General features: G+C 35.0%; 1 protein-coding gene across 2 annotated transcripts in view; it reads left to right on the plus strand.

Annotated features, from left to right (window-relative positions):
• LOC149528018 (uncharacterized) overlaps positions 1–24,029 on the plus strand; it is a 46,562-nt gene extending 22,533 nt beyond the window's left edge. Inside the window, exon 2 of one of the 2 annotated variants that reach the window (XM_089810914.1) lies at positions 23,886–24,029. The gene's annotated coding sequence lies outside the window, so the exon portion shown is untranslated. Of the gene's footprint in view, positions 1–12,804; positions 13,214–23,885 lie in introns of those variants that run through there. The other variant, XM_089810913.1, reaches the window with a different exon arrangement.
• Positions 24,030–27,415: the final 3,386 nt, after the last annotated feature.

The raw sequence follows: 27,415 nt of genomic DNA on the forward strand, positions 1-27,415 counted from the left end.
AATTACATGTTTTGGATTCTATGGTAACTAAAGGTGTTGCCATCAATGCCAAAGAGGGAGACTGTTGGAACTATAGTTAGAGCAATTGTTATGTTGTCATTGATGTCAAATCTTATTGGTAAAACAGTTCCTATCTATGTAGAGTACCATATAAGATAATTGATGAAGAGAATTTGAGAAGAAGAGATAACAAAAGGACTTGGAGGAAAGGTTGAGTAATGTGAAACCACAATGGGCACTTGATTAGTTAGACGTTGACAAGACAATGTGATTTTTTAATCATAACCTAAGTGGAGAAGTCTAGTACTATTGACGCCTAGAAGGAATGGTCAAAGGAAGACCAAATGCATAGGCTTGACCAAGCAAAAGAGTAGAAGATTAAGGAACTAGAAGTATATGTCTAGTGATGCTAGTGTTGAATGAGTGATAATATAAGTCGAGTAGAATACAATGTCGATTGAATATTAGAAAGTATGTTGAATTGAATAGTTAGTATCGATTGAGTAATTCAATGATGACTAGGTGTCAAAAGAGAGCGATGACTGAATGCCAAAATTTGAAAGTTTGTGAGGAAATCTTAATTTCCAGTTGACACAATTGAATTCTTGGAATATGTAAAATGTGTTGAAGATAAGGATGGATGACCTAGAGCATTTAATGCAAGAAAAATCATGTTTGAGCAATTGTGGGCATGGATTCAAAGAGAAGTTTTGAGAAGTTTCTAGAAGGGGAGAAGGAGAAGGAAATGATGGAAGCATTCGATGGATCTAACCAAACCCTAAGACCTACAATGATGCTTAAGCAGAAAAAGGTTAGAACTACCTATTTAAGGAGGAACTAGGGTAACCTAGTCAAACTTGACAATTAGATGTTTGTTGATGTTATTGATTGATGAACTTAAGCAGGAGGTTGAGAAGAGTTATCAAGAGGTGAAGTGTGTTGGTAAACAAATTTGTTCTGTTCTATTTAACCATTGGGGGCCTGAATTTCATGAACAATATCTGATTACAATAGTTGGAGAGTTGCTTCTAAGAAGACTAACTTTCCTCTAAATTATTAGGTACAACTCCCTATTGCAAATTTGCAATGAATTATGTTTGTTCCTAAATCTAAAAAAGGGGAGGTCTGTTCTTAACCTGAGAACAAAAGAGATAAACCAAGCTAGACCTATGTAGGATCTAACTCAAGCAAGAAAATATTTTAGAAAGTAAATTAAGTTTATGATCTCACACATCTTATGAACTCATATGACTTAAAGATTCAATATTGCATAACAACTAATGCTAACTAAACCAACAAGAAACTAAAAAGATGGAGGAAGAAAGATTAACTAGGAGGGAACATCTAAAAGATTTCTTCTAAACCTATGATGACAATACTTATCACATTTAGCTCGCTACCTCAAAATAGGGGATGAAACTATGTTCATTCCTTGTTTTAATTCAGATAAAAGAGAAAAAGGAAACAAACAATTATCAACTAATAGAATGGAACAGAAAATAATTGATACAAAATACCATTTAATTGACTTTGCAACATCTAATATTTCACACCAAAATTTGCCTACCTTTTATTAATCTTTCATTATCATACATATAGGGTTTCGAGATTACCATTACAAAGGAAGTTCAATTGGTTCATCTCCTCAAAAATAACAAATGGCAAGGAGCCAATTTGTCTATTACAATGATTACATAAAAATATGAAAGAGATGGAATCTAAACCAGTTCGCCTTCTTTCCTTTTTTCACCTTTTCCCTATAGGCCTTGGTGGCAACAATGATTGGGATTAGCTCTTCATGTTTATGGACGTGTACATTAGTATATCTCAAGAGCCACTTAGAATGCTCTTAGGCTAGATCCTTGACAACGCCCAGCCGGTCTTGTAATTCTTCCATGGCCACGTGCACGCATCCACCCAGCTTCTAAAGTTCGAAGATTCTGTTCGGGTGAGCAAAAACTATTCTTGTCAGACCATCTATTAAATTGGAGAAATTGGCTTGCATAACATCTACTCCAATGATTGCTTTCCCTTGCCCACTAGACTACAAATCTGTGTGCAAACCTCTTGATAGCTCATAATTTATATCTTGCTCTTTCTTTACTTTGGCTTCAATTTCTTTAAGTCCCTCTTTTGCCGCAATGATCATTTTTTACTTGAACTACATACTCTAGAACCACTCGACTAAGGGCTCATCTCCCTTAGGCAGGATTTTTGTTTCAACAACCTCCTTTGCCTTCACGTGGATGATCATCTTCAACAAGGTAACACAATCATCACTTTTGGTATTCTCTGTGGCTAAAGTGGTTCTATTTGATGATATGTTATCTTTCTTTGTTTCCAATCTCAATATAGCATTACCAATCTGCTCTATTATAGAGAGTCCTTCCACCTTGACTTTCCCACTCCACTCTTTACTGATGTGCCCAAAATGCTTATCTTCCTGGAGTTGGGAGAGAAGTGCTAGAACATTTGCAGCTGGGGGATCACTAGTAATGGGCATCCCAAAGATGTTTGCCAATGGGGTGACCAACTGCTGATGAAGCCATTCGATTCTTGTATTTCCACTTTCATCCAGGCCTTTGACAATTTAAGGCTCTTCAACTGTCCTTCAATCACTTCATTTGTTGACTTCCACAAGCCAACTGTAGTATCATGTCTAGCCTCCCCAAGATCCAATGAATGCAGAGTAAAATCATCAGTGGACATATCCTTACTCCTCTCCTTGGTAGGCTTTGTGATTTCCATTGTTAGATGCCCTATTTTAGGGTCTTGTCTGAGGATGGACGAGGTCTTTTGCTTCTTGACCTTACTCAATGTTGACCCAAAGAAAACCACAAGAGATAAGGTATCCTTGTTGCGAGCACTTTCATCTTTCCTCTTTCTCTTCCTATCCAGAGTATCCTCCAACCCTGAATCTGTACTTATCACTTTGGAGGTTGTCCCAAGAGAATCTATGCTAAACATTTTCCTTTTGACCTGAGTGATTGCTTTCACAGTCAAGGAGAAGGGATTCTTTTAGGCTTGTGAAATGAACTTCGAAGACTCTTGGCCTTTCTCCACCTCCGAAGTCTTCCTCGTTGCCTCGTCAGATTTAGTGGATTCACTGCCACTAGTTCCTCCATCTCCTAAATCTACTACTTGCACTTGAGGACTACTCAGCTGGAGAAGTGCAACACTAGTAGATGGAACTGGACTACTGTGAGGTGAGGAGACTGGAGTAGCCATAGTATCTTTAGGTTCTTTTGCTTTCTTCTTCTCAGCTTCTGTTTGAGCTCCAATAACTAGGAGGGAGCCATTGTGACAAGTTTTAGCCAAAGGAATATTCTTGTTAGGAGGTTGATTTCCTCCACCTGATGCTTGAGCCAGTTCCTGAGTGATAGCTAGGGTCACACTTGATGTAACTCCTTGAGAAGAAGGGGTTGTTGCAACTAGTGGAGAAGCTTGAGCAGATGTACTTTTACTTCGACTTCTTCTGGTTATTGTCCATTCGACCTCTTCCCATTTCTTTTAATAATTCGGGCCATCATGATCTCTAGCTCTTCTCCATTATCCTCATAAGGTTATGAGCTAATAGGAGTATTCCTTAGGTTTGTCAGATAGGTATTACTATACATATTCTGTACATCATCTTCCACTCCCTTAACATTGATATCAACTTTATACATCTTCACTTGATCTATTGTGAGTCTAGCAAAAGCATGATCACAACTTTCAAATTCATCTTTGCAGTCAGCCTAGTAGTCTTTAATGGTGGTGATGTGTTTGATAACACTTCCAATCTGCAACACCTACCTTGCATATCCATTAGGATTTAAGACCTCATACGTCTCTAATTTATATTTTGATTTGAACACTTTTAGCATGTTCTTTGCGTTCAAATGAGATTCACAATGGTAAGCTCCCACCTTCATAGGAAACTCATACCCTTTCTTCTTCAAATTGTCGCTCAACAAGTTCACCTAGATTGCCTGTCGCACGATCTTGATCAACACAATCATATCACTAGGATATGTCGTCAGCTTCAAGGGAAAGCCATCAAACGCTACAAGACGCAAATATGAAAAAGATGAGAACTGAATGAAATAACTCCCAAATTGGTTAATGGCCACCATAGCTTCGGGATTGAATCTCCTCTCTAGACATCCCTGGAGTTCCCTGTAAATTCTCATGGTGAATGCATCATTAACTCTGATATACTCTGCATAACTATTTTCCAATTGTAAACATGGGTAGAATCCATAAGATTTCACATTGTCAAGTAAGTTTTCTACTATTGGGAGGCCTGGCCATAATTGTAAGAAGCTAACATGTAAATGAGGAAGGAGGACATGTAGAATGCATTGTAGAATTTTGCAGCACTAAGAGCATTGGACAGAATCTTGCTTACCTCGTAGGCCCAATCAATATATTGGTTATCAGAACAAATGACTTGCACTAAAAAAAAATATTGCTCAACAAAGTTTAAAGCGTCAACCTCACCTTTCAATCTATGTAAGATGACCATGATGTCGACAATCTCAAGTTTGAGATTAGTCCCAAACAAGGTTTTAGGAAACTTACTGTTGGCGCCCCGTGGTTTTTGGAACCATGATTTCATGATCTCTTTTCTCCAAATCATCTTCTTCATGGAGAACTCAGAAACAACTCCTCCAATTGTCAAGTCTAAAAATTCTTCCCGCTCTAGGACTGAGAGGCAATTCACCGCAGTTTGTCTATCAATGGAGATCAACATTGTGTCATCTGGCAACACAATTTGTCTGGTGTCTGAGTTGTAATGGTTTATGCATTCATAAATTAATTATGGAGCCTAGACTACAATAGGAAAATCGGTTGTCTCTACAAGCTTGCATCCTTGGAGCTTCTCAGTAATGGGATGTATTGGCTCCGATCTCAATCTCTTCTGAAAATCTTGCATATCATAGAAATGGAAAGAAGTATCTATGAAATTTTGCAGTGAAGACTTAATTCCATTCAAACCGTCAAAGCTTGCAAATCTAGTTGCCATTTCTTTTTTAGAGTGAATTTTGAATCCAAACCAACTAAAAGAATAGCAAATGCACAGATATTAGCTTTTTGAAAAGTTGTGCAATTTTAACAGAATAATAGTTCAAGAAGGAGCGGTGGTTTTTGTAACTCTTCATGTTTCTGTCTATATAGGAAACTCAATTCATTTGTTAGTCTTCAGGATTCACGCTACACGAGTGAATTGAAGGAGTGATCCATTGAGGTAGTAAATGCATGGTTTCAATGGATATCTCGGTGTCTTTTCACTGTTTCGTTGGCCCAATGGTAACTTTCTATCTTCTCATACTTACTTTCCTATTTCCCTTTAAGTTTTGGGAAGTTGCACATAGAGTACTCCGTGAGAAAATATCCTCCGAGTCAAATTCTACCTAATAACTCTTTCCCATGATAGTTAGGATATTTCCTATCCTCAACGTCAAAAGTTTCGTGCACAAATTGTGGGTCCAACCCGTTCACAACTTGATTTTCTTTAAAATTTGAAAAATTGTCTTCATGGGTTGAAAACCCGTCAAGGAGAAAATGATTTCAATTTCTCCACAAAGGCCTCCCTTTTACCTTATCTCTTTGACTATTGCTTCCTTTGGGTTTGGAAATGTTCAAAAGGGCTCCATAAGTTCATCAGAGCCTACCCTTTGTTTCCTTTCCTTTGAAACTACCTTTTGCAGATAACTGACTTCATGGGTCGAAAATCCGCCGAGGAGAAGCCAATTTTTAGTTTTCCACCTAGAATGATTATAAGAGTTGTGACAAATCCTAAACATTCCCTGAGGTAGATAATCATAAGAGGAAAATTAATTTTCCATAAGTCATCCTATTATCTCCTCATTTAGATCTGACTGCATCATTTGGTGCTACTCATGAGAAATCGTCTTCATGGGTTGAAAACCCGCCAAGGAGAAGATGAAATTTGGATTTCCAGAGGCTTTTGTTTTCATGGGAAAATGACAGGCCGCAAGTAGATGAATCTTTATAGATGATCCTTGCACAAGCAGTACGATTCTCCATCGGATTAGGCCCTAAGCTACCCGTACAATCCCTCACAAAAAGGAAAAAGGAAAACCACCCAACTATGAAATGTGGAGAAGGGGAAAATGAAAATCCGATGAAGACTCCTTCCACCTAAGGGGGGTTAGACCTAAACTTGAACATGCCTAGGAAACTACTAAGACATAAGAAACCACTTTTTCTACTTGGGTGCAAGATGAAAAGTGGGGCAACAAAGTGTGATTGCTTGAAGGATTTCCAAGTAGATCAGAGACATAGATGATAATGAAGGTCAATCAGTGGATTAGCATATGAGCTACATTGTGATCTGTATTTAGAAAATGAGTTGTCTATGTCAGATCAACCTGTTGTTACTTTCTAATCATTATATTAGTTTGTAAATCTTTTAATCAAGGTGAATTCTAATGGAATATTTTAAAGCCCTATAACCAGGTCACTCCTAACAAGGTGATTAAATCCTTTAATAGGGTTGGCTCCTCACAGAGCTCACTTTAGAAGAGTGAAAATTGGTAGCATGTTACTGGTAGTTTTTCTCAAATTGGGTTTCCAAGTTAAATTATGGTGTCATACTTGTGTGGGTGTTGTTTGAGATGTTTTACTGTTAATGTTTTACTTTCTGCAGGTTTGTTACTATTAAGACAGTGGACTGTAAGTTTATGTTGTTGATTATTTGTTATAGCGGTCAAGCTGCTTAATGATTAGATTTGAAGTATTTGAAGTGATTAGAAGTTGAATTGGTACATATAAGCCCGAGGATAATTGATTTACACCCCCTCTTAGTTATTCTAAATCATTCAAACAAATACAACCAAAACACCATCAATTGGTATTTTAACCAAAGAAGAAGCTTGTTGATGGGTGCATTGATGTCAAATTTAAGATCTTATGGTTGAAATCATCCTCTGGATGTGTAGGCATACCTTCATGTACACCTATTGACACCGACATGGGGTTCACATTTTGAGTGCTTTAAGGTATGCATGAGTGCTCAAAGTTTAAAGGAAATTATTTTTTGGAAAAACATTTATAGATGTAATTTATTTTTTGAAAGAGTGGTTTTTTGTTTTTTTTTTTTTTTTCATTAAAAAAATTAAATAATTAATACCTTCATAAGCATGCATAGTCTAGGGTCAAAATGTTTGTGTCTCAAAGAAATAGCAACCAAATGAGACATGTCTTAGATCAAAATAGGTGTTTGTAGGCGTTGTGAACTCAACAAAAAGGTATGTTTGAGCTTGAAGGGCACCAAAAAATGATGACCCCCTATTGCAATAAAAAAAGCTTAAAAATTCATAGTTTTCTCCACACAAATACTTGTTTCTCTAATAGCTTCAAAGCCCAAAAAAGTTGCACTAAATCCAGCTATAATACCATGTAGAATTTTGTTAAATCTATAACTTGATTAAGCATATTGATCTGATATAGCATGATAATTAGAGGACCAAGTCTAAGTTGCATTATTCCTTCTTCAAGATCGACGTCTATCCTTAGAAGGATGTATTAGTATTAATCTAAAAAAGATTGTTTGTGTTTTAATTAATATGTAATTACCTAGGAAATCACCAACCTCTAGAGGATTAGGCAAATGACTTTTGGAAGAGACATGTCCTTTCTAAGGACATGTGCCTTGACTCCTATACTTATAGAGGGTAAGGATGAAGTCTAATCTAGTTAAAAGGAAATAATTTGAAGTTACTCACAGCAAGTTTTATGAAGATAGAGAAGGTAGAATCAATTCTATAGTCAGTCCAAAGAGTTTGCAGAAACTTTACATGGTATCAGAGCTCTGGTAGTCAGACTTGGGCTCTACAAAATTCAATAACTAGACTTCGTAAATATCTAGCAACTATCTCCTATCTTCAAATGACATACACAATCAAATCGAAGGACAAGTTTGATGGGAAAGAACACTTTGATGCCTAGAAATTCAGAATCATGATGATTCTTGAAGAGAATGATGTAAAACAATTTGTTGAGAGAGCATCCAAACAACCTTCAGTTGAACCTCATAAATCTATCTAGAGTTGATGAAATATAAAAGTAGTTCAAATCATGCTAGATGGAGTAAACAATGATATCGTACCCATGCTTACAAAACATCAAAATGCATTTGATATGATGAAAGCATTACAAAATGCATATGAGGTCAACAATGCAACTAGGGTTCTCGCATTAAAAAGGTAACTAAATCACATTCAGATAAAGAAAGGAGAATCAATGAATTCTTACTTCCTAAGGGTTGTCGGCATTAGAGATGAACTGCCAAGTATAGAAACCATTATTAGTGACACAAAATTAACATTAATAGCTATAGATGGATTACCAGATTCATGGGAGACTTTTGCACAAGGGATAAGTGCAAGAGATAATCATCCTAACTTCAACATACTAAAGAACAATTGTCTTCAAGAAGAATCCAAAAAACTAAAGAAAGGAGAGAAACTAAAAATAGAAGATGAAGAACTTCATGTTCTTAATAAAAACTCCTATAAGGGCAAGAAGAAACATTTCAAGAAGAAAAAGGGAAATCAAAAGAATTGAAAACCCAAGAAAGATTTATCCAAAATAAAGTGTTTCAAATGTGAAAAGTTTGGACACTACAAATCTATTTGTCCTGAAAATTCTAAACAAAAAGAAAACTATACAAATGTTACTAAAGCAAAAGATACCTATGATCCTGAGAATTGTGTATTGTACTCCTCACTATCAAATGAAATTTCAAGTAAAGCATGGGTAATTGATAGTGGATCTTGTAAACACATAATAGGATAAAAAGAAGTACTAGACTCTTTATCAGAGAAGGTTAATGGAGAAGTCACCATTGGTGATAATTCAACACATTCTACCGAAAGAATTGGAAATTACACCTTGAAGCTAAAATCTAGGAATTCTCTTCTTCTCAAAGGTGTACTCTATGTACTAGGAATTAAAAGAAATTTAATGTCAATTATAGCACTAGAAGATGATGGGCATAATGTTGCATTCATAGATAGCAAAGTAATAACTTGGGCAAAGAACTCCTCAATCAAGAAAGCAAAGTTGATTGGTCAGAGAAAAGGATATTTGTGTGAATTGAATACATAATCTAGTCAACCTATTCAAGCCTTAATTCATGAAGCTTTAGACATAAATTAAATATGGTACATAAGATTAGGGCATCTAAATTTCAAAACCTTATCAACTATGGAGAATATTGTTAATGGGTTACCTAAACTAAATAAAGACCACTCAAGTATATGCAAAGGGTTTGCTCTGGGTAAGAACACCAGAATTCCATTTCATGATAGCACTAGGAAAACAAATAATGTATTAAAATAAATTCATTCATGTGTATGTGCACCTATGTATGTTTCTTCTCTTGGAAGATTCTGGTATTATATTTTGTTCATAGATGACTTCTCTAGGAAAACATGGATTTACTTCTTAAAATGCAAAGAATTAGAACAAATCTCAAAAAGATTTAAAGAATTCAAGACATTAACTAAAAACTTTTCAGGACATAAAATTAAACCCCTTATAACTGATAACGGAGGGGAATATACCTCAAACTTATTTAAAAGGTTTTGTAAAGAATTAGGGATTAAGAGGGAGTATTGTTCCTTATAATCCAGAACAAAATAGGTAGCAAAAAGAAAGAATAGAACAATTATAGAAGCTACTAGAGCTATGATTTTTGATTAAAATCTAGAATATTATCTTTGGGCAAAAACCTCTTGTACTGCTGTCTATATTCAAAACAAAAGCCCTCACTCTTACCTTAGAGATAAAACTCATAAAAAAGTATTTACTTAAGTTAAACCCAATATAAGTCATCTTGGGATTTTTGGGTGCCCCGTATATATCCATGTTCCAAAAGAAAAGAGAAACAAGTTGGAACCCTTTTGGAGGAAAGGTATTTTTGTAGGGTATAGTGAAACATCTAAGGCATATAGGATTTTCATACCTGGACAGAAAAGTATTGAAGTTAGTAGGGTTATGATTTTTGAAGAAGATCTTGCATTCAAAAGAGCCCTAAGTACTGAAGAAACTTCCCCTTTATCTAATTTTGAAAGAATTAGTGAATCTGGGTCCTAGAGGGAGCACTTAGAAGAAATTGAAGATGAAATTCAAAATTTGAATCTTGAAGAAACTCAAAATTCAAAGAAAAGATGACCTTATGCCATTGAAACAATTGAGGCACCTCAAGACTTTGTTGCACCTCCAGAACAGTTAGAAAAAGCAAAAGACCCAAAAGATTCTCTAGCTATACAATAAACGTGAGTTATTTATCCAAAACAGAACCAACAAATCCTTCTGATGCTATCAAACATACAACTTGGAAAGAAGCTATGACAGAAGAATACAAATCTATTATGAAAAAATGATGTTTGGGAAATTGTTCCAAGACCTAAAGGAAAATTTGTTGTTTCTTCCAAGTGGATATTTAAAATAAAGCATGTTGCTGACAATAGCATTGAGAAGTATAAAGCTAGATTTGTAGCCAAAGGATTTTCTCAGAAAGAAGGGATTAATTATGAAGAAACCATTGCTCCAATTGCCAGATATACTTCCGGAAGAGTAGTCTTAGCAATTGTTGCATCGAAGGGATGGAAAGTACATCAGATGGAATTAAAAAAAACATTCCTAAATGGAAAGATTACAGAAGAAGTATATCTAGAGCAATTTGAAAGATTTGAAACTCATTATCCTAACATTTTTGTTTCCAGGCTCGAGAAAGCTTTCTATGGGCTTAAATAGGCTCTAAGAGCTTGGTATGAAAGAATTGATAAGTATCTCACCGGCTTAGGATTCTCCAAGAATGAAGCCGATCCAAATTTATATTATAAAAGAGATAAAGATGATATGGTAATTTTGATATTGTATGTTGATGATTTATTAATAACAGGTGATGATCATCTTATAGATCAATGCAAGAAAGATCTTAGTAGAGAATTCGAGATGAAAGACTTGGGACTCCTTCATTACTTCCTAGGGTTGGAAGTACAGAAAAATTCTGAGAGTATCATACTTAATCAATGGAAGTATACATCAGACATCTTAAAGAGATTCAGAATGTGGAATTCCAAATCTATGTCTTCTCCAATGGAGACTAATCTATATAAACTTAAAGAAGTAGTTGTAGAATCACCTTCCATAGATTCTACTCTCTACAGACAAATGATTGGGTCTCTTATGTATTTAGTAAATACAAGACTTGATATTTGCTATGATGTTAATGCCATAAGTCAGTTTATGTGTGAGCCAAAGGAGATTCACCTAGTTGCAGTTAAACACATTATGAGATACTTGCACTCTTAATTTTGGACTCAAATACGAGAAGGTTGGCTTAGACTTACATGGATTCACTAATTCAAATTGGGGTGGAAGTGTTAAAGATAGGAAAAGTACTTCAAGATGTATGTTGTTACAGTTTAGGGTCAACCATGATATCTTAGATATGTAGAAAATAGTCTTCAGTAGCTCGAAGCTCCACAGAAGTCGAATACATTATAGCTACAATGGCCGCTCGAGAACTAGTCTAGCTAAGAAAGTTACTTGTGGGATTATTTGGAAAAGCCATAAATCCTACAATTATTCATTGTGATAATAAGATTTTCATCAAGCTTTCAATGAATCCAGTTTTCATGACAAGTCCAAGCATATTGAAATTCCTCACCATTATGTAAAAGATATGGTAGACAAGAATTCTGTAAGATTAGAATACATTTGCACTGCAGATCAGACAACAGACATACTCACCAAAACCTCTATCTAGAGTGAAGATAGACCACTTCAGGAGAAGACTTCATATGGTTGAGTTGTAATCCATTTGTACTCTTTAAATTATTAATAAAAAGATTTTATTTGTCAGGCTATTGACTATTATGGGCTCCGCCATTTGTATTCATTATTTAAGAGGTGATGATCTCTGAAATAATGAACACTTGTATAAAAGACATTATGAGAGATGATGATCTCTTGGATAATGTGCTAAATAGTAGAGTTCTACCATAAGATCTAGATGAGTTTAAGATCATATTGTGATGTTGACATTGCTATGTCAATGAGTTACAATTTGGATAAAGGAAGAATTTTATTATTCTCTAGGTTTATCCTATATTTTGGTAGGTCTTAAACTCAAGATCATGTTGTGATATAGAAATACTAGTATCTATGAGTCACAACTTGGATAAATGAAGAAATTATATTACTCTTCAGATTTATCCTACACATGTATTTTTTGCAATACTATTATCACTAGTAATAGTGATTTTTCATACTACAGGTTTAGTAATGTGACATTGTATCATGTGTTCTATGATACAACATGCTAAGAAGATTCAGATAGATATAGAGTATCAATTCTTGCTTTTTCACCTTTATTGATTTCACTAGATATGATATCTCTTAGTATGATTATCAAGAGGGAGTGTTAAATTTGTAACTTGATTAAGCATACTGATATGATAACAGATCGACCAAATCTGATATAGCATGCTAAGTAGAGGACCAAGTGATGAGGCTAATTATTGCCTCTATTTTATGATAGTTTTAAACACTTTGTTGAACACTCTATTTTATTTTCATCAGGACATTTGTGAACTTATGTTTACCTAAACCAATGATTAACCTATGGGTAGATAGTATGTCATCTTTTGCCAATATTATATATATGATGTAGTATTTCATATAATCATCAAAATTTGTGTTCTTATATTTGAATTTAATTTGATAATGCTTATTTGCAAATATCTCTGCATTATAACTAACTTGTTAGCAATGAAGCTGGAGATTGCAAGAATTCAAAGATGAACATTGAAGACAACCAATAGCATTCAAGAAGAAAAGGATATTGAGGTTTAGCCACGGCAAAGAAAAATCATAACGGTACCAAAGGACATGGTTGTGAGTGTGGAGGAGCTATGAAGACTTACTACATTCTCTGCATTTATTATAATGTCAAGCAGTTGTTTAGACTTTATTATTCCTACCTTGAGCTGTTATCTTTTCTTCCTGCCTTGAGTTGTTATCTTTCTTTCTTTTTCGCCTGCAAATTTATAGCTAGTTTGTTTGCTCTTCTGTTTCGCAATAAGCATCGATCTTCTATATATAGGGATTAGACCAATTGTGTTAGGGGTTAGAAGAAGAAAGTTTATGAAAACAAATTGTTAACTTTTGCAGTGAGTTGTTTTTATAGTTCTATGTATTGTTCCCATTTAATGAATTTCTGAAATGTAATGAAATAGTTTTTGGTTTTTATCTTGTGTTAGTAGATTAGCAAAAGCCAACCAAGGGGGGCCCCTTGGGAGGTAGATTAGATTAGAGTAGTATAGATTTATTTTCAAGCATTTCTAGTATTGCAAGTAGAAGTTGTAAGTTCCTTCATGTAGCATCATATTTTGTGAATGTTCTTGCAACATTTGTGAGAACAATTATAGTAGATGAACTGAGCTAGAATATATGTTAGCATTTCATTGCATTTCTAGTATTTGTTTTAGTAAAGAGTTAATCATGTTAGTTTCCTATAGCAATAGCGTAGGTTCTTTTCTTTGCATTTTACTTTCTTGCAACATAAGCATAATGACTCATTTTGAGGCCTAGTGCACATACTGTGCTGACCATTTCAAGTATATGTCCTTGGGTTGACAAGATTAAATGACCCTCATAGTGGGAAAAATAATCTTTAGATTGAATACACTATTCCTTAGTATGGCCTTGAGCATGATTATTATACCCCTATTGTGGGGTAGACCATTTTTGGCACCATTGTCAGGGATGGTGTCAAGCTAGGAGCATTCCTGAGTCATAGTTCTTAGATAAAGTTTTTAGAAATTTCTAGTTTTAAAGATTTATTCACCAATGTGAAGAATTCAATGCATCGAAGAGAAAGACATCAAGATGAATATGGCAGATTTTTTTCATGGGAGTTTGTTAATTTGAATGAAGAAATTGAAAAAGATGAAGTTGAGTTGCCTTTTGAAGACGCAAGCCCTGTTTTTCCTATGGAATCATCCTCAAGAGTATAACCTATAGATACAAGTGGTTTTTAACCTTTTGCCTAAATTTTGGCCAGTTTCCTTGATAATACTGTTTTAAATCCACCAGTTGTTAATAATCTAGTACCCAGTGTTCCTTTTCAGCAACAACATCATAATCTAACACCTCCAGTAATGGCATAACCTACTTTTCCATTTCCTCTCCCAAGCCTCATAAATATTGATAATCTCAAGAATATACTTACAGCCGCTCTTCCAAAGTTCTATGGCCTTGCAACCGAATACCCTAATACTTTTTTACTTGAATTTGACATACTCTATTGTAGTTTTGACTACAACACTAATGCCCATAAGCTCAAATTATTTCCAGCAACATTGAAAGAGTCAGCTCTACAATGGTTCATGGGCTTAGGAGCCAATGCAATAGGAACTCGGGATGAAATGCAAACTCTGTTTCTGGATAAATGTAAAGAGTATTGCAAAGAATCTCGTTCAAGAGGAGATGATGTCTTCAGGATATCATAGAAAGAGGAAGAAACATTGGAAGACTATGTTTCACATTTTTTGTATACACTGCAGAAGAACCCTCAACATGTGTTGTTCGAGGATTCACAAAAGCTAGTCTTTCTAAGAGGTGTGAATGATAAATGTCTAGAAGCACTAGACCTGATTGCTAGTGGTGATGTATATCAAGCTTCCTTGGATGACCTCAAGAAGATCTGTCAAAACTATTCAAGGTCAACTATGAAGAAAGGTCGAGGACCTTGTTCCATAGTCACTAAAGGAATTAGCCAAGGTATTTCAAAGCTCAAGATATCTAATCTATTCTCATATTTCAAGTAGGACATCATAAATGATGCCGTTACACATCTCAACACAATGACTACAAAGAAGTATGCAGAAGTTGAGTCACAACTAGCTAAATACCACCCTCATTGTTGGAAGCAAAAGAAGGATTGCCAATGCAAACTGGTTGCAAGCATGGGGAACCAACATCTTCCAACTGAGTACCTCAAGATAGATGGAGATGATGAGAAAATATTTTTTGTTGCTCAACGCTAGCCATGGGCCCATCGTCAAGGTATGCCTTAGGACCCTTTGCAAAATTCAAATTCATATGGTAATCAATGGCAAAATCGTAATCCCCAAGGTCCTCCACAATATCAACCTAATTGGAATAATGCTGGGCAAAACAATCCGCAACAACCCCAATGGCCTTAGAATTTACAACCATCCTAGCCCAACCAACAAAATAACCAATGGGAGAACCAATGGCAACCACCCCAAGAGAATTGCCAGTCTACGAACCAATGGAGGGGATCTCAATAATGGCCTAACCAAAATACCAGTACTCCACAATTACTACTTCTAGTTCAACAACTTGCTCTAATGCCACCACCTGCAAATCCTGGACCTCAAAAGCAAACACAATTACTTGCACAACCTCAACCAAATCCAAATAGCCAACAACCACAAAAACCCATGTATAGTGTTGATGCTCAACAATATCCTACTTATGCTCTGAATGTTGCAGATATACATTTGAGATCTGGTACAACTTTACCAACACCTAAACTGCCTCTTATAACTGAAATACCAGATGCTCCTACAACATCAGAACCCTCAATCGCTAAAGAGGTTGACCCAACCAATGTCACTATTTCAACTCAAGCTCAACTAGTGGTGGAACCTCCTTTTCCAGAATAGTTTATACGAAATAAACCTATACAAACAGAGGAACAACCTTTTGATATTGTTGATCAGTTGAAGAACATGCATGTCCAAATACCCCTGTTCCAAGCCATTAACGATGTTCCAATCTATGGAAAAGCCATTAGACATGCTTGCCTGAAGAAGCTTGGAAGGAAGGAAAAGGACCCCACCACAATCCATGTTGTGGGACAATTGGCTAACATTATGTTAAGAAAATTGATCACACCAAAATATTCTGATCTAGGCAGTCTAGTTGTGGATGTGAGTATAAATGGGCAGTCTGTTAAAAATACTTTAATAGATCTTGGTGCTGCTATAAATGTCATGACCAAGGACACTATGAAGAAGTTGAAAATAGAAGGATTAAGGGCTACTCCAAAAATTTTCCCCTAATGGGATGATGAAAAATATAGTTGTAACGTTAGACTCTCTAGAGTATCTTGTAGACTTCATGATTCTATGCCCCAAAGTTAATCTATCTGGTTACCCTGTCATCCTAGGTAGACCATGGTTAGCTACAACTGATGCAAATATAAGTTGTAGATCAGGGAATATGACCATATCCAATGGCCAAGCAACAAAGAAATTTGATTTATATCCTCCAGCACAACCATTACTAGATTTGAGCACATTTGTTTGGCCAAATTTAGGGGATGAAGAAGAAGAGTTAAATTATATAGTACAACTCATGATGTTACATAGACCATCCTTTCTAAAGTTGCAGGAGCAAGATTTAGTACTTCAGAGTATTCTTACTAATAGTTGTGTGGTAGAAAAAGATGTATCTGAAAGTTTTGTGTTGGAATTAATCACATATGAGGAATGTGGTGAGAATTATACTCTGCTCAAAGAACCTGACATTCTTTATCCACTCTTACCATGTGAATTAGAAGCAAGTCCAATGTTTGAAGTTGCTATGATAGAGTCTACCACTACTATTGAACTGTCCATAGGTCATAATCTCCATGTTAACCCCAAATTAACATCCACACAAATGGAATAGTTAACAAAGTTGTTTCAAAAGCATGAAAGGGATTTTGCATGGGACTATAGTGATATGAAAGTGTTGAGTCCTACATTGTGCACCCATAGGGTATACATCAATGAAGCATGTCTACCACTTCGTCAACACCAGAGAAGGATAAATCCAAGCCTTAAAGAAATAGTTAAAACTGAATTGCAAAAATTGCTTGACGCTGGTTTTATTTATCCTATATATGATAGTAGATGGGTGTCACCCATGGTCATAGTGCCCAAAAAGGGAGGAAAATGGAGAATTTGTGTAGATTACAGAGAATTGAACAAGGCCACCAAAAATGATTACTTTCCTTTACCATTTATAGAGCAAGTTCTAGACACTCTAGCTAGAAAGAAGTATTTCTCTTTTCTAGATGGGTATAGTGGTTATAATCAAATCAATATTGCTCCTGAAGACCAAGACAAAACCACATTCACGTGCCCATGGGGTACTTTTGCATATTTTGTTTTTCCATTTGGTCTATGTAATGCTCCTGCAACGTTTCGACGAGCTGTTATTAGCATCTTTGTTGATATATAACATGATTGTATGGAAATATGTATGGATGATTTCACAACATTTGGAGTCACCTTTGAGGAAGCAATGATGAATCTTGAAAAAGTTTTGGTAAGGTGTCAAGAATATAATTTGGCACTTAATAGTGAAAAATGTTTCATGCTCATGTAGGAAGGTTTGGTACTTGGTCATTTCATATCAGCTATATATATATATATATATATATATATATATATATATATATATATATATATATATATATATATATATATATATATATATATATGCTTCTGACTATGCCATCGGTGCAGTTCTAGGACAACAATATAATCTCAAAATTTTGAAAATACAATATATTATATTAGCAAGAGCCTTCATGGACTAGAATTAAACTACACAGTGACTAAAAAAGAACTGTTAGCAGTAGTTTATGCCTTGAACAAATTTTGGCATTACATAACTAACTATCCCATATTTGTTCATACTGATTATGCAACAATTAAATATTTCATAACAAACTTGCTATAACAGAAAGGTTAGCAAGATGGTTACTGTTGTTACAAGAATTTGATATAACTATCGTTGATAAGCCTGGAAGAGCCAATGTTGTAGCTGATTATTTATCAAGAATCCATCATGATGATAATGATACTACTCTGGTAGATGATGCATTTCTAGATGAGCATTTATTTCATATTGTTGTTCAAACTCCATAGTATGCAGACATTGCTAACTACATTGCAGCTAATAAAATACCAGAACATTTTTCTTACAAGAAAAAGAGGTTGCCTATAGAGAAAAGTTTCCATTTCTCTTGGATAGATAATCTCTTGTTTTACACTGGACTTGATCAAGTTATGAGAAGATGTGTGTGAGAGATTGAGACATATGACATTCTACATGCATGTCATAATGAACTATGTGGAGGGCACTTTGTAGCAAAAGGAATAGCCTTGAAAATCTTGACAACTGGTTACTATTAGCCTACACTTCACAAAGATGCAACCAACTATACATGGAAGTGTGATAAGTGTCAAAGGATGGGCCAACCAACAAGAAGAGATGAAATGCCTCGTAACCCATAGATGGCGTTAATACCATTTGACAAATGGGGCATGGACTTCATTGGTCCAATTAATCCTCCATCCAATGGGAAATCATATATCCTTGTGTGCACTAATTACCTAACAAAATGGGTTGAAGTCAAAGCCATGAAGCATGCTTGTGATACAAAATTTTTGTATGAAGAAATTTTTACTCACTATGGTGTACCCAAAGAACTAGTCACTGACCAAGGTGCACAATTTACCTCTAATCTGATCTGAAAACTGATGAAACAATATACATCAGGCACCAGAAATCAATTCCTTATCACCCTCAAGCTAATGGGCAAGCAGAAGTCACAAATCGCGAGCTAGAGAACATCCTAACAAAAATAGTTCATTTGCACTGTAGGGATTGGACCAATAGATTGCATGAAGTTGTTTGGGCCTATAGAGCAACATGGAAGACTAGTACAAGATTCACACCATTTGAGCTCCTATATGGGAAAGTAGCAATGCTCCCCATTGAATTTGAACATAAAACTTTAAGAACTGCACTGGAGTTGGACATTGAACTTCCTGTAGCATAGAGAGAACGTCTTCTACATCTTAACTCTTTGGATGAAATGCACAACGTTGCTTTGGAACATATTGAAATTATAGAAAAACAAAGAAAACAATGGCATGACTCTCACATTATCAATAAACAATTTCAAGTTGGTAACTGGGCACTACTATATGATTCCGGATTTAAAGATATGCCAGGCAACCTGTAGACAAGATGACTAGGTCCATATGAATTAATCATGTCTTTGACAATGGAGCTGTCCAATTAACTACCATTGATCCAGTGCCTTTTAAATTATTAGTCAATGGTCACAGACTCAAGTTATATAAATGACCCCAAACAAAAGAGGACTTCCTGCAACAGTTTCAGCGGCCAAATTCAAATTCAAATTAGGTAACTCTTCCTGCAGCCGAAGGTGTTAACCTTCTATCTATCGCTCTTCGCAACTAATTTCTTTGTGCATGCTCATAATAAAACCATTATGCCCACATAAAGTTCCAAACTTCTCCATTCACTTTTTTATTTCTTCTTTATCCACCTCATCTCATTTCTTTACCTTCCAACCACCCACCTTCCATGTTATCATTTTCTAATGCTTCCAATAAACACCACAAGTTTGATGACGGATGTTGTCACTGCTGATGTAACTTCTGCCACCTTTTGGTATGTGTGACAATCATTTCATAGGTATAAGATTTTCAAATTATTATTCATTTATAGTACGCAGATTCTGTTGCTTATATCTAATATTGCATTCTTTATATTATGGTGGCATTATGCCAGTTCCATACCCTGTACTAAGTCTGACAAGTGTGGAAACTTGTCCATATTTTGTAAGGGGAAGGGAAGGTTACTAAAACCCAATGACATTCCTATTTATTCGTGAAGATTTTTTCAAATGTTCATATTTCCTTTATTGATGGAATTCAATTGTCACAAGTATGCAAGTGTCTAGGTGTTGTACCCCTTATTCTTGAATGATTTCTTATTGTCAAACTATGATGTAACCTGTATTTAAATTTCAAGTGATCTGAATCCCATTTTCGGATGATTTTCACATACATCCATGATTTACTCTCATTAAAGCCATGTTATTGCTCATAATGAATCGTTATGACATTAATTACCTGTCAAATGAAATGTGAAAATGGGTCTGTCAAACAACAAAAGAAGCCTAAATTCATAAGGGGAAATAGTGCAAGCAGTACAGACAGTGTAAGTGTTAAGCAAAAATGGGTGGACAATTGCAGCGACGAGAACCAGTGGAGCATACTGTTTTGCTCTCAAATGTAGATTTAGTGAGGAGATTTAATGTGCGTGGCTAGTTAGGTTATTTCTTAAGTTTAACCGCATTGGATGAAGAAGTAGCCATAGAATTCACAAGGATATTTGATGAAGGAGAAGCTTCTATATGGGGTTTAACGATGGTTTCTACAGAAGAGAGAATAGAAAAAGTAATTGGGTTACCGATAATAGGAGAACATTATCCTAATATGCATGATGCAAGATCAGCCAGAGCTCAATTTGTCATACCAACTAATCCTCAGTTTAATATTACCAAGCAAGGTTGCAAAAGAACGTCTCTTCTGTTGCCATACAACGAACTGGCCATGCATATCATCAAGTACCTCACATGTGAAGGAAGATTTTCATATTTTCATGCACATCATTTTAAATTGCTCAGTTGTATAAGGCATAATCATCTAGTAAATGTTCCCAATTTCTTGTATAATATGCTATGTGTTAGTGCTGAAGAAACCCAAAAAGGGAAGGACAATTTCATCACCCATCATGCCCTAATTAAATTACTCATAGAAAGATCACTTAGGGATGTTTCTCCCATGTCACGGGAAAAATTTGTCCAGGCTAACGACCCCGGGCTACCCTTAATGAATAGCCCAGTGAGGAGAATGTAGTTCCCACTGATGAACTTACTGAGCAAAACACTCAAGATGCTGAAGCCGAAAATGTGCAAGGCAATGTCCAAGAAAATGTCCAAGAGAATGTGCAAGAAACTGTGCCTTTACCTATTCAAGAAACCCATAAACCTACCTCTAGCCGAGCAAAGAGAAAACATAAATTGCAAGAAGAGATCTCTACTCCGGTAAAAGAAAAGCCAAACCCTACAGTCGTGAGGCAAAAGAGAACTAAGATGGGTCCTGCAGCAGAGACGACAAAAGGAAGAGGTAGGTAGAAGGTTGTGATACTAGAAGAAACCCTTGTAAGAAGAAGTCCTAGAATGAGAAGACAAATTTCTAAAGAATCCACTTCATCCAAGCCATCTACTAAAGAATCCCTAGTACACATTGTTCCTAATAACTCTCCTCCTCATCCTGAAACTACAAACATTCCTGAAAACCCCGATGAGGAATGTAGGGTTGAAGTCAATGAAAATCAAAATGATACCTCAACAGGCCAACCGGGTACTTCAAGCTGTAGAGATGAGACAGTTCCTGAGCAGGTTTATCTAAACACTGCCCTAGTTCCATATAAATCAACATGGCTTATTGATTTTGTAGAACATTTGTGGAGGGAATAGAGAAAGAGGAAAAGAAACCATGAAGAGGACAGCGGTTCCATTACCTTGTAAAAATTCCTTTTCCAGTTGTTTGGACAACATATGTTTGTTGTAGCCCTATGGGAAGAAGAGAGTAAAAGAATGAAGAGAGATATAGCATCTCTAAGTGCAGAAATTACAAATTTGAAAGAGCAATTAGCAAATCAAAAACAAATGATGGATCATGCCCTCAAATTGGTTGATCAAGCACTTGCCTACAGACCACCACCATGGATTTATGCTCTCTATTTAAAGGAACAATTTATTTTATTCCAACTTATGCTAACCCTTAAGAATATAAATGCAGAATTCAAATCAGCCCAAGAATTCTATGGTTTATACCAAACTCTGCCATCCTGGCAGTAGAATTTGCTCTATGAATTATATATGCACAATTTTATTATCCCATCAGAAACCCAATGGAATCCTTTACTCTATATAGGGGATATACATCTGAGGGCTTTGATGTCCTAGATGTATAATGAAGCAAACTATGATAGGCAACTGAATAATTATAGAGACAAGGAAAGAACAGAGCCCCTGCCATTAAGAACTGAGCGCAGTAAACCAGAAGAAGTTCTTAGGGACTGGTTTAGATTAACTTATGGGGATAAGAATAAGGGAGTAAGGGATAGAATATTTGCTGCCAGAACCAAGGCCTGTGCAGATTATGAGAACTTACCCAACTTTGCCTTCCAAAGAGCCATGACTGGTGTCAAAAGTAGATGGAGTAGATTACCTGAGATGCTTAAAATGTCAAAGCCACATAGTCCCATCAATTTGGAGGCTTCCCTTCACCAAGCTCCAAAGTATCTAGAGTTAGGGAAACAGGCTAGACCAAAACTATGGTGCCCACTCACTATGCAACCTCCAATGCTCATGTGGCCCCTTTATGATATTAATGTTGACAAACTTGACAAGCTGCAAGAGGACAACAGAAGGGAGGTTTGGGAAAGAACACGAGGATTCTATTATACCATCAAGAACAGTAAGAAAGGAAGGACTAAAGTTGGGGAATTTAGATCACTAACTAGGAAATTGCATGCTTGAGGACAAGCATCAGTTTACCAGAGGGCAAATGATGAGGATAATTATTGCCTCTATTTTATGATAGTTTTAAACACTTTGTTGAACACTCTGTTTTATTTTCATCAGGACATTTGTGAACTTATGTTTACTTGAACCAATGATTAACCTATGGATAGATAGTATATCATCTTTTGCCAATATTATATATATGATGTAGAATTTCATATAATCATCAAAATGTGTGTTCTTATATTTGAATTTAATTTGATAATGCTTATTTTCAAATATCTCTGCATTATAACTAACCTATTAGCAATGAAGCTGAAGATGATTGGAAGAATTCAAAGATGAACGTTCAAGACAATCAATAGCATTCAAGGAGAAAAGGACATTGAGGTTTAGCCATGGTGGAGAAAAATCATAATGGTACCAAAGGACATGGTTGTGAGTATGGAGGAGCTATGAAGACTTACTACATTCTCTACATTTATTATTATGTCAAGCGGTTGTTTAGACTTTATTATTCTCACCTTGAGCGGTTATCTTTTCTTCCCACCTTGAGTTGCTATCTTTCTTTCTTTTTTGTTATAACTAGTTTGTTTGCTCTCATATTTTGGAATAAGCCTCAATCTTCTATATATAGGGATCGAACCAATTGTGTTAGGGGTTAGAAGAAGAAAGTTTATGAAAAAAAAATGTTAACTTTTGTAGTGAGTTGTTTTTACAGTTCTATGTATTGTTCTCATGTAATAAATTTTTGGAACGTAATGAAATAGTTTTTTGCTTTTATCCTGTGTTAGTAGATTAGTAGAAGCCAAACAAGGGGGCTCACTTGGGAGGTGGATTACATTAGAGTAGTATAGATTTATTTTCAAACATTTCTAGTATTGCAAGTAGAAGTTGTAAGTTCCTTCCTGTAGCATCATACTTTGTGAATGTTCCTGCAGCAAAAAAATGGCTCTATTTTTTCCCCAACAAACACATTCTTCACAAGCTACTTTTTTTAAGTAAATGGTAATACTTCAATAGTAAGATTATTTTGAAGTGAAATCAAACCACCAAAATTAATATGCTCACACATTTGATGGCTTAGATAACTATCATCCGATTGTGTAATGCTTAAACCATGTTTACTTTATAAAAATATGCGATCACCTAATCTGTTTTCTTGGCTTGATCATTAAGTTAACTGTAATTCTCTCTTAAGATATCACTCTATGCATTAATGACATTTAATATTAATTATTAAATGGTTTCATTTTAGGGTTTCTTATTTTAGGTTGCCAAATCTCCTATTTAAGGATTGATCATTGTGTACTTTATTAAATTCATTTGATTCATTTGATTTGATAATATAATATTACATATTTCTAGAAACCAAACCTTGCCTTATTATTTCATGCCTCCCATGATAGGTTATCTTTGCATGCAGGTGATCTTGGCTTCGTGAAGTTGGATTGACAACTTCTCCATTGTATCAAAGCGTTGACCTATTACAAGTTATTTTGGTGTTGAAGAATTTTTTAGGGTAATGGGGGTTTTCCCAGATGGATGAGAGTTGTTCATTTGTTTTTAATAGGGGATCGCTTTTTTGTGCACTTTGAGCCCAAACACACCTCACAATTTGGTTCATAACATCCAAAAATGCTTATTTCCATATAAACTTTGTCAAATTTGAGTAGAGTTGCAATTTGAGGCCTTGGGCACACATTTCAAGGGAAAAAAATTATTTTATTTTTTCTCAACAAAAAAATAATAAAAACACAAAAAAATTATAAAGTGGGTTCTTTTAGTCCAAGTGAAGGTGACTGGCAATTTTTTTTAAAAAAAATGTGCATGCGTGTCTAAAATCTCATGCATGTTTTTTATTAATATTGACATCCATTTTGATTAAGTGGGTCTTGCGAGTACCATTTGTACCCCACAAGTTGGGTGTTGTCATATCCTCCATGGGTGTTCCTTTTTACAAAGGAGGGCATGTATTTTTCAAGGAACCATTTTTTGTACTTGTAAATGCAAGCTCTAAGAGCCTCATGTGGGCTCATCACCTAGCCTCACATGGGTTTTCCACCTATTGTGCTCCCCTTGCTCAAGCATCCCCTACCTCAACCTTTGTGCCTCCTCATTCTTAACTTTCACAACATGCCATTTGGCACACTATCAATGGTTTTATTCAAGTTGTCACATATACTCATGCATACGTGCCTAACCTACATTTTCCAATCCAGATGCACCTCTTCCATGGACCATCGACTCAGTTGGCACCCGGCTAAAAGGTTGACCCTTTTTTTCTAACATACTATATGATTTTCTAGGCACCACGATAATTTCTTGACTTCGGGCTAATTATCTTCAACAAGTGTTTTTTTTTTTTGGCAACCTAGGAGACAAATTTTCTTGGCAAAGAGGATTTTTTTCTAGTATTTGGTCATCAAATTTAGGCACATCATCTATTGACATCATCACTACATTAGCTTTCATGCCTTCTAGCCCTTCTGGAGCACCTTGTAGTTTTTTTGTCATATCTTGCTCATATAGGCTCTATTTTTTGCAAACAAGATATCACCATAAATCTAGTTCTAAGCTCATCGCAGTGGTGAAGTTTGTCTTGACTTCTAATTCTATTTGGTTGTCCATTTATGCAATCAAATCTAAGGGTTCTATTTTGCACTCTAAGAGACATATTTTGAGCATTTGGACTCCATTTTTTTAAAAAACTACATCACTAGAAAGATGGTTGTGTTATCTTGTAATGATTTGTCTTTTTCTTGGATTCTATTCTAGGTACACTCTATTCAATTTTTTGCATTTTTTCACTATGATGAGTACCTTGGTTTTTTCAGGTCTAGGGATTATTTTTGTTGAATGAGATAACTCATCTTGGGTTTTTCTTTATGTTGTAGTATTCTTATGTCTCTTTTGATCTTTGTTGACATTTTTGTAAGCATTTTTTTTTGTAATATCAGTGATATAAAGTGTCATTACATCCTCTGTATCTTTGAGTTTAGTTGTTTGTGTTTGTTTACCTTGTAATTTGAGTAGTGACATTTGAGGGCACTCATGTAGATTACTTTATTATTTTGATCTACCACATCTTATGCCTTATTGTACATGCACTACTAACAAAGTGTCATGAGTGGGGGGGGGTGGTTGTTGTTTGCTTTTGTTTTCCATCTACCTTCGTAACATGAGTGTTTCCTTCCATGATATTAGCCTCATGATCCATGTTCAACAACTAATCACATCACGAAACTATTATGTATTTTATGTGTATCTTCTTTTTCTCAGTTCCTTGACATGTAGTTCTATTTTGCCATCTTTTTTAGTTGCTTGTCACCTCTTTTTTGTCTTCATTATGGGGGTTTCTCTTGTTGATTCTACTAATGCTTCCTTGGTTTGATGGAGTGAGGTATGTGTGTACATTATTTTTTCCTATGTACTAGGAAGATGAAATGACTGGGTACTTATGCATTTTGGTGAGATAGATCATTTACCATATGAAGACTTTTTTTGGTTCCTATTTTGGAGGTAGTCTTCCATGTTTAATTGATCAACTCTTTAGACTTTTATGTCATTTGTATCTTTGAGTTTAGGTGTTTTCCTTTGTTTACCTCCTAATTTTGGTAGTGCTCTTTGAAGGCATCCATGCATATTATAGTCTTCTCTACCTAGTCATGTGTCATGTTTGATTGATCATCTCTTTAGGCTTTGGTGTTTTGTGTCAATTGTATCTTTGATTTAAGTTGTTTTTCTTTGTTTTCTTTTTTATTCAATTATTGTCATCTGAGGGCATTTATTCAGATTATAGTCTTCTCTACTTTGTCACATTTTATTTTAATGAAGGTTCTTCAAATCAACAATTATCTTTGACAAAGGTTTGTAGCTTTAACATGCTTCAACAATTGTCTACATGATCATTCTTTTTTTCTTTTTTTCTAATACATTCTCTAGTTCGAAGACTTCTATAGTCCACTTGTTTTTTCATCATTCTTTCAATCTCTTTTTGGAGTACTATTTTTCCCATGTAGTTTTCTATATTTCTCTTTATAGATATTTGGTTGTGATTGGGTACCACATTAGTTCATGTTGTCGGGACCCAAGTTTTCTTTTTTCATTGTAGTTTCATTTTCTTTTCATGTATTGTTTGTAGTTGTATTATTGCTCATCTGAAAGCGAGTGCCAAAATAAATCAATAACTTAATTATTAAGCTTTGTTGACTTGATCATTAAGTTAACTTTACTTTTCTCTTAAGATATCACTTTATACATTAGTGACATTTAATAATTATATTAATTATTAAAATTTTTTTAAGGGTTTCTTATTTTTTGTTACTAGATCTCATATTTAAGGATCAATCATTATATACTTTGTTTAAATTTTTTTGATTCAGTTGATCTGATAAAATAATCTTGCTTATTTTCAGAGCCCAAATCCTTACTTTGTTACTCTATTCTTCCTGGTGATAGTTTATCTTTGTATGCAGGTGATCTTGGCTTCATGAAGTTGGATTGATAACTTCTATACACTCATGCAACCACTATGCATTGGTATCTCTTGTATTTGATTGTGCATTATTCTTGACAAAAATAACTTAATGATCATATTCAATCATTTTGCTAACTAATAAAATGTTACCTTATAGATTGGGAACTACATAAGTGTTAGGAATATGCTTTATTTTACCATGGTCATCAGTTACTTCAATTGTTCATTTTCATTCAATTCAATGTCATTTATTATCATTAATACTATTATTTTTTCTATTTAAATCAATAAATATATTATGATTAAGATTCATTTTTCAAAAACCACCATAGTCAGTAGATAACTTGGTATGACCCTAAGAGGACACCTTGAGAAGCATACCAATTACACTTGGCTTGTTTTCTTTTCGAACTATGTGCATTAGTTTTTTTTTTTTTTTTCATTTGTTGTTTTACTTGTTTTCTTTATTATTTTTG

This window comes from Cupressus sempervirens, chromosome 11 (assembly GCF_028749045.1).
Source record: "Cupressus sempervirens isolate cs-2001-9-10 chromosome 11, ASM2874904v1, whole genome shotgun sequence".
In the NCBI taxonomy this organism is placed as follows: Eukaryota; Viridiplantae; Streptophyta; class Pinopsida; order Cupressales; family Cupressaceae; genus Cupressus; species Cupressus sempervirens.